Raw genomic sequence first — 9,581 nt, forward strand, 5'->3', positions numbered from 1 at the left:
AGGGGGTGTGTGGAATCAATTTATCTTTTTGGGCAGACTGCATGGACCGTGCAGGTCTTTTTCTGCCGTCATCTACTATGTTACCTGGTGATCAGTAGTGGTGGTGAAACATCTTTTGGTTGAAGCCAGTCTCTTGCTTCCCCTCCCCCCCCCCCCCCCCCCCCCAAGCTCTTTAGTTACTGATGTGTTGGGCAAAATAATGGTAGGGCTAGTATGGCCCTAACCCCATTCTGTTGCCTCTTAATAAGCAGTAGTAATAAAGACGCTCATTTTCAAAGCATTTAGACTTCCAAAGTTTCATAAGTTACTACGGAACTTTGTAAGTCAAAGTGCTTTGAAAATAGCATCCATGTAACTTTGTAAGTCTATGTACTTTGAAAATGATCAACATAGTATAGCTAGCAAAACTGTTATCAAAACATAACCTTAACCCGTATATATACGCCGATGATGTAACAATATACATCCCATTCAAACAAGACACCAAAGAAATCTCCAACGAAATCAATCAAAGTCTACACGTCATGAACACATGGGCAGACGCATTCCGCCTGAAATTAAACGCAGAAAAAACCCGATGCCTGATACTCACCTCCCAATACAACACAAATGAATTCAGCGCTATAAACACACCAACCCTAAACCTCCCAGTCTCAGAAACGCTAAAAATCCTTGGAGTCACTATCGACCGCCACCTAACACTCGAAACCCACGCAAACAATACAACCAAGAAGATGTTCTACGGCATGTGGAAATTGAAAAGGATAAGACCATTCTTTCCAAGATTCGTCTTCCGCAGCCTAGTGCAATCCCTCGTCCTCAGCCACCTGGATTACTGCAACTCACTATATGCGGGCTGCAAAGAGCAAATAATGAGGAAACTTCAAACAGCCCAGAACACAGCAGCCAGGCTCATCCTCGGAAAACCAAGATACGAAAGGGCGAAACCACTACGAGAGAAATTACATTGGCTTCCACTTAAGGAACGCGTTACTTTTAAAGTTTGCACACTAGTCCATAAGATCATCTACAGCGAAGCCCCAGCGTACATGTCTGATTTAATAGACCTACCACCCAGAAACGCTAAAAGGTCATCCCGAACATACCTCAACCTCCACTTCCCCACTTGCAAGGGCCTGAAATACAAGACGCTACACGCGTCAACCTTTTCCCACATGAGCACGCAGGCCTGGAATACACTACCGCGCAACCTAAGAATGATTAACGAAGAAGCTTCCTTCCGAAAACTACTGAAGACTTACCTGTTTGAACAAACTTACGGAAAGAACCAAAACACATAGAGTCCATACTCACTGTTCATCAATGCAACATACATCCACTTCAGATCCCTCATCCCGTAATCAATTGTCCCACTGTCTCCTCCCAATGTTTCTATGTTGATGTCCCATTGTTATATTCCTAATGATAATCGAATGTCTCGCACAACTCTGCACAATGTATTCCACATCCAATTTGTTACAAATGTATTTCTACTATTCATATCTTATTGTAAGCCACACTGAGCCCGCAAAGAGGTGGGAAAATGTGGGATACAAATGCAATAAATAAATAAATAGCTACCGCTGCCTAGTTAATCAAACAGGGCTAACTGTGTTTTGTTGTGTTCCCTCTTCATGCATAGGTTTACATAAGAATAGCCATACTGGGTCAGACCAATGGTCCATGTAGTTCAGTATCAGTATCCTGTCTCCAACAGTGGCCAATCCAGGTCACAAATACCTGGTAGAAACCCAACAGTCCAAGCTTTTTTAAAAACCCAGATATGCTAACAGCTATTACCACAACCTCTGGCAACAAGTTCCCGAGCTTAACTATTTGTTGCAGTAAAAAAATATTTCCTCCTATTTGTTTTAAAAGCATTTCCATGTAACTTCATTGAGTGTCCCCTAGTCTTTATACTTTTTGAAAGAGTAAAAAATTATTTCACTTTTATGTAGACCTCGATCATATCTCCCCTCAGCCGTCTTTTTTTTCTAAGCTGAAGAGCCCTAACCTTTAGCCTTTCTTCATATGAGAGGAATTCCATCCCCTTTATCATTTTGGTTGCTCTTTGACTCTTTTTTAATTCTGCTATACTTTTTTGAGATACAGCAACCAGAATTGAATGCAATACTCAAGGTGAGCTCACGGCATGGAGCGATATGGAGGCATTATAATACTCTTGGTCTTATCTCTTTCCCAATAATTCCTAACTTCCTGTGTGCTTTTTTGGACACCGCCGCCACACACTGGGCGGAAGATTTCAGCATATTGTCTACAATGACAGCTAGATCTTTTTCTTGTGTGCTGACTCTCAAAGTGGACCCTAGCATCAGGTAACAATAATTTGGATTATTCTTCCCAATGTGTATCAGTTATAGTTTATAGTTAGTTTTTCCCCAGTGGGGCAAAGAACAATAGATATAAGGTGGCAGTCCTATAATCTGAATGATTCAGGACCTGTTGCTAAGCAAGAGTTCGTGACATCTTTGGGTTTGAAACCCCTTCCTCCTGCAGGCCAGCCTGGTTCTTTTACAAGCAGGGATTATCTTGGAAGATAACAGAGTTAAGAATTGTCATCCTACATCAGACCAAAATTCCATCTAGCCCAGTACCCTGTTTCTAATAGTGGCCAATCCAGGATCCACAGAATCCGAAAAAGTAGCAAGGTTCCATACTACATATGCTGAGGAATAAATAGTGCTATTTCCAGGTCCTAAATCTTTTTTACACACAGCCATATTATTAATTCATTTTACCACATCATCTAGCAGCGAGTTCCAGAGCCTAATTATGCATTGATATTTTCTCCTCAAGTCTTTGTACTTTTTGAAAGAGTATACAAATGATTTGTGTTTACCTGTTCTATTCCACTAAGAATTTTATAGACCTCTATCATATCCCTCTTCAGCTGTCTCTTCTTCAAACTGAACAGCCCTTACCCCTTTAGCCTTTCTTCATATGAGAGTTCCATCCATCCAATCATTTTGGTCGCCTTTCTCTGTTCCTTTTCTCATTGAGTTAAATGTTTTTTTGAGACATTTGTGTTTGTTGGGGGGTACTAGTCTGATGTCAGTTAAGGATCTAATGGATCTTCTTGGTTGATAAATTCTTACAAAGGATTGTATATTCTGGGGCCATCCCATATAGGCATTTGAAAATCATGGTAAGAAGTTTGAACTCCACTCTGGCCTTACAGGGGAGCCAGTGCAATTTGAGCAAGAATGGGATGGCAGGATTTGAAGACACCATACATCTACAGGAAAATTTTAGAACAAAACATCACCATGGTCAGGACTAGGCCATAAGCCCAAGAATTCCCATCTTCTTCTCTGAGTGTCTCTTGCTAAATCAAGAAAAACTTGGATAGCCAACACCAAAATCTTTGCTTTCATATGATGACATAGGCAAAATATATTATTTGTGTCTGGTTCAAGGGCAAAAGTCACCATAAGAGTAGTTTGTTCAGTTATAAGTTCCAACAAACTTTCCAAAAACTCAGCGAGGTTTAAGTCAGGCTGAGGTTGATCAGTAGAGATCCTTTCAAACACGAGACAGATACTGGGCTTTGACTATTGGGGGGAGGAGAGAAGCCCTCAGCCGGAACCCCCAATATCTCAAGAAAATACTTTTTCAACATACCTATCGCAGGAATTAAAGGAGATTTTGGAAAATTAGGAAATCTCAAATTATTCCTTCTGACAAAATTATCCAAATATTCGAGCCTGAATATTTCTCTGTTTGAGAGTCACAAAGCTCTGTAGTTTCTTCACCTCCTCTTCTGGATACCTGTTGCCCCAAATCCTGAGACAAAGTCTGATAGTTCCATTTCAATAACAATACTTCATTTCCACAAGATTTAGACACTTGGAGAAGAGAAGACTGCACTCCCTGGATAGCATCCCACAAGGACTCCAGCATCACCACTGCTGGTTTTTCCAACGCTCCAAGGCCCAATGAAGAAACTATACCTTTGGGCATGATCAAAAACTGAACCCCAGCCCTTCCTGCTTCACAAGCTGACATATTTGGCGATGAGGCAGCAAGCAGATCCCCTCCAACCTCTGTAAGCTTGGGCACCTCCTACAGCTTCCATTGCTTCAGCATCTCCGTTGTCACCAAGCTGCTTCCGGGTCTTGGAGGGACAGCCTGTAGCGGAAGGCTTAGTGGCATGCCCTCCATACTGTGGTCCTAAGTAGACCCCACAGACCTGACTGAAGCAGGTGCAATCACCTCCTGCGGTTGAACTCCAAACTTGTCAAGCGTTAGCTGCTTTGGGCCAAGACTTCCTCTGGAGCTAGGAGGAACACCCCTAGTTTTGGCCTTCCATTTCCCCATAGAACATGGGGAAACACACCTGACAACCCATGCCTACCTCTAGAGAAGCAGGAGCTCAGGTACACACGTCTGTCTCAGTTGCCATCTTGCCCCCATCAAATATCCCACTTTCCACTTTTCACATTAAATGTCATCTGTAAGTTGGATGTCCGGTCTTCCAGTCTCCCTCCAATAATCTTTCACAGTTCGCATGAGATTTACCAACTTTGAATAATTTTGTCATCTGTAAATCTGATCACTTCACATGTTATTCCTATTTCAAGATCATTTATAAATATGTTAAAAAGCACTGGTCCATATCCCTATGGTACTTCACCATTCACCTTCCTTCACTGATGATGCGGAGGAACTGAAAGAAATCTCGATAAACCTGGACGATGTACGGAGCCAAATTGACAAATTAAAAAGTAGTAAATCACGTGGACTTGATAGCATGCAGCCAAGGGTACTGAAAGAACTCAAATATGAAATTGCTGATCTGTTGTTAGTAATCTGTAACCTGTCGTTCAAGTCGTCTGTAGTACCTGAAGATTGGAGGGTGGCCAGTATGATGCTGATTTTTAAAAAGGGTTCAGGGGTGATCTGGGAAATTACAGACCAGTAAGCCTGACGTTAGTGCCGGATAACATAGTGGAAACTATTATAAAGAATAAAACTATGGAACAAAATGGAGAAGGGAAGATAGTGGGGTTCCCCAGGGGTCTGTGCTGGGACAGCTGCCTTTTAACATATTTATAAATTATCTCGAGATGGGAATAACTAGTGAGGTAATTAAATTTGCTGACGACACAAAGTTATTCAAAGTTGTTAAATCTCAAGAGGATTACGAGACTGGAAGACTGGGCATCCAAATGGCAGATGGCGTTTAATGTGAGCAAGTGCAAAGTGATGCATGTAAGAAAAAGGAACCCAAACTATAGTTGCGTGATGCAAGGTTCCACATTAGGAGTCACTGACCAGGAAAGGGATCTAGATGGCATTGTTGATGATACATTAAAACCTTCTACTCAGTGTTCGGCAGAGGTTAAGAAAGCAAATGTTAGGTATTATTAGGAAAGGAATGGAAAACAAAAATAAGGACATTAGAGTGGAGGCGTGGCCTAGTGGTTAGGGTGGTGGACTTTGGTCCTGGGGAACTGAGTTTGATTCCCACTTCAGGCACAGGCAGCTCCTTGTGACTCTGGGCAAGTCACTTAACCCTCCATCGCCCCATGTAAGCCACATTGAGTCTGCCGTGAGTGGGAAAGCGCGGGGTACAAATGTAACAAAAATAAATAATGCCTTTGTATCGCTCCATGGTGCGACAGCACCTTGAATACTATGTGTTGTGTGCAATTCTGGTCACTGCATCTCAAAAAAGATATAGAGGCGTATTTTCAAAGCACTTCTTAGCCTTCCAAAGTTCTATAGAAACCTATGAAACTTTGGAAGGCTAAGTGCTTTGAAAATGAGCCCCATAGTGGAATTAGAAAAGGTACAGAAAAGGGCAACGGAAATTATAAAGGGGATGGGATGACTTCCCTATGAGGAAAGGCTAAAACAGCTAGGGCTGTTCAGCTTGGAGAAAAGACAGCTGAGGGGATATATAATAGCAGTCTATAAAATAATGAGTGGAGTGGAACGGGTAGACGTGAATTGCTTGTTTACTTTTTCCAAAAATACTAGGACTAGGGGCACACAATGAAGCTACAAAGTAGTAAATTTAAAATAAAGTAGTACATCTAAAACAAATCGGAAAAAATATTTCTTCACTCAGTATGTAATTAAACTCTGGAATTTGTTGCCAGAGAATATGGTAAAAGCAGTTAGCAGCGGGGTTTAAAAAAAAGGTGTGGCTCGCTTCCTAAAAGAAAAGTCCATAAGCCATTATTAAGATGGACTTGGGGAAAATCCACTTCTTATTTATAGGATAAGCAGCATAAAATGTATTATACTGTTTTTGGATCTTGCCAGGTACTTGTAACCTGGATTGGCCACTGTTGGAAACAGGCTGCTGGGCTTGATGGACCTTCGGTCTGTCCCAGTGTGGCAACACTTATGTAATATGATTTAATGGGACACAGTCATCATGGTTTCAGCCAAGGGAAATCTTGCCTCACCAATTTTCTTCATTTCTTTGAAGACATCAATAAATATGTGGATAAAGGTGAGCTGGTTGATGTAGTGTATCTAGATTTACAAAGACCTGGACGCTCTTCATCAGCCATAGGCAGGGTTCTCCACAGAGTTATGCTTCATCCAGGTCTGGTGGTCCTGATTGCCCGACATTGGCCAAGGAGGCCATGGTCTGTCGATCTCATTCACCTGATGGTGCTTGCTCCCTCATCCGGCCCTTCTTTGTCAGGGTCGAATTCAAATGGATGATCTGTCCCATTTTGGTCTTACGGCCTGGCTCTTGGAGGTCGAAGTTCAGAAAGAACGGATATTCCAATTCAATTATTATTACCTTGTTGCAGGCGCAAAAGCACCTCATCTGGTTATGCCAGGGTTTGGAGAGTTTGAGTCTTGGTGCTCTCAGTGGGTGATTTCGCCCCTTCAGTCTTCCTTGCCACAGATCTTGGCCTTTAGGCAGGATGGCCTTTTGAATGGTCAGGTTTACAACTCCCTGAAGGTTCACACAGCGGCCTTGAATTGTATCTGTGGTCAGCTGCAAAATTCTTCCTTAGCAGCACATCCAGATGTGGTATGTTTATTTGAAGGGGCTTAGTGGCTTAAAGCCTCTGCTGCAGTATCCCTCTCCGGAATGGAACCTCAATATGGTTTTTTAAGACCACCAGCAGGCTCCCTTCGAGCCTCTTCATAAGGCAACTTTGAAAGATTTCACCTTGAAGTCGGTGTTTCTGGTAGCAATTTTGTCAGCACAGCACATTTCTGAGATCCAGGCCTTGTCCTGTAGAGATCCTTTTCTCTTTTACAGAGGCCAGGGTCACTATCCGTCTGGTTCCTTCCTTTCTGCCCAAGGTGGTGTCTTCCTTCCATTTAAACCTGCCCTTATTTCTCCCGTTGTTTCTGGAGGAGGATTATACCAAAGAGTTCCACCTCCTTTATTATCTTGACATTCGCTGAGTGCTTCTTCTGTATCTTCAGACCACAAATGATTTCCATCGCTCAGATCACCTCTTTGTTCTCTTCGGGGGTCCTAATCCAGGCACAGCAGCTTCTAAGGCTACCAATGCTTGATGGATTAGGGAGGCTGTTGCCTTGGTGTATGTGTTCGCGGGAAAGTCTCCTCCACATAATCTTTGGGTGCCCTCTGTTAGGGCTCAGCATAGGAGCCAACTTTTCAAAATGATTGGGGGTGCTGAAATTTTTTTTTTTTTACCGGTGGCGCATTCCCCCTCCCCCTCGTCCCCCCTCCACCTCCCTCTGAGTTCCAGGACCCTCCCTCCCTTCCTCTGAGTTCCAGGCCCCCCTCCCTCCCTCTCTCCTTTCCTTCCCCCCCCCGAGTTCCAGAGTCCCTCCCTCCGAGTTCCAGGGTCCTCCCTCCCTCCGAGTTCCAGGGTCCTTCCCCCTCCGAGTTCCACAGGGTTCCCCCTCCCTCCCTCTGAGTTTCACAGTCCCACCTCCCTCCCTCCCTCCCTCCCTCCCTCCCTCCGAGTTCCATAGGGTCCCCCCTCCCTCCCTCCCTCCCTCCGAGTTCCACAGGGTCCTCCCTCCCCCCTCCGAGTTCCACAGGGTCCCCCTCCCTCGAGTTCCACAGGGCCCCCCCTCTGAGTTCCACAGGACCCCCCCTCTGAGTTCCACAGGGTCCCCCCTCCCTCTGAGTTCCACAGGGTCCTCTCTCCCTCCCTCCGAGTTCCACAGGGTCCTTCCGAGTTCCACAGGGTCCCCCCCTCCGAATTCCACAGGGTCCCTCTGAGTTCCACAGGGTCCCCCCTCTGAGTTCCACAGGGTCCCCCCTCCCTCCCTCCCAATTCCAGGGTCAGTCCTCCCCCCTCCCTCCGAGTTCCACAGGGTCCCCTCTCCCTCCCAGTTCCACAGGGTCCCCCCTCTCTCTCTCCCTCCCTCCCAGGGTCGTCGTCCGTCCCTCCCTCCGAGTTCCAGGGTCGTCGTTCCTCCCTCCCTTCCTCCTTTCCTTCGAGTTCCAGGTCCCCTCCCTCCCTCCGAATTTTAAAAGTCATCTCTTGACTTGACTTACTTCATCGAGGACGGGTTACGGTGGCAGGCAGCAGCACTGGTAAAATGTGTGCAGGCTCGGCCCTTCTCTCTGAGCTCTGGTCCCGCCCTCATTTCCTGTTTCTGCAAGGGCAGGACCAGAGCTCAGAGAGAAGGACCGAGCCTGCACGCATTTTACTGGCGCTGCTGCCAGCCGCCGTAACACTTCCTCGACGAGGTAAGTCAAGTCAAGAGATGACTTTTAAAATTCGGAGGGAGGGAGGGGACCTGGAACTCGAAGGGAGGGAGGGACAACGACCCTGGAACTCAGACGGAGGGAGGGAGGGAACGTCCGGTGGGTGGAATATTGGGGGTGCTCAAGCACCCACAGGACCCACGGAGTCGGCGCCTATGGGGCTCAGTCTACTTCTTCGGCAGAGTCTCACATTTTTTCTCTGGAAGATATCTGTAGATCAGCTACCTGGTCTTCATTGCATACATTTTCTAAACATTATCACGTGGATGTTTCAGCGCAAGAAGAGACTTCCCTTGGAGCACTGGTTCTTTCTGTAGCTGTATCGGAATCCCACCCTATTTGAGGATTGCTTTGTTACATCCCACAAGAGGACTGGGCATCCAAATGGCAGATGATGTTTAATGTAAGCAAGTGCAAAGTGATGCTATAGTTACATGATGCAGGGTTCCACATTAGGAGTCACCGATCAGGAAGGGGATCTAGGTGTCATCGTTGATGATACGTTGAAACCCTCTGCTCAGTCTGTGTCAGCAGCTAAGAAAGCAAATAGAATGTTAGGTATTATTAGGAAAGGAATGGAAAACAAAATGAGGACATTATAATGCCTTTGTATCGCTCCATGGTGCAACCGCACCTTGAATATTGTGTGTAATTCTGGTTACTGCATCTCAAAAAAAGATATAGAGGGGCATAATCGAACGGAAACGCCTATCTCCATGGGCGTTTATCTCCGAGAACGGGTCCGTGAAGGGACGGGCCGAACCGTATTTTCGAAAAAATGGACGTTTTTGAGCTGGGTGTTTGTTTTTTTTTAGCGATAATGGAAACTAAAAACGCCCAGCTCAAAAACGTCCTAATCCGAGCCATTTGGTCGTGGGAGGGGCCAGGATTG

This window comes from Microcaecilia unicolor, chromosome 1 (assembly GCF_901765095.1).
Source record: "Microcaecilia unicolor chromosome 1, aMicUni1.1, whole genome shotgun sequence".
In the NCBI taxonomy this organism is placed as follows: Eukaryota; Metazoa; Chordata; class Amphibia; order Gymnophiona; family Siphonopidae; genus Microcaecilia; species Microcaecilia unicolor.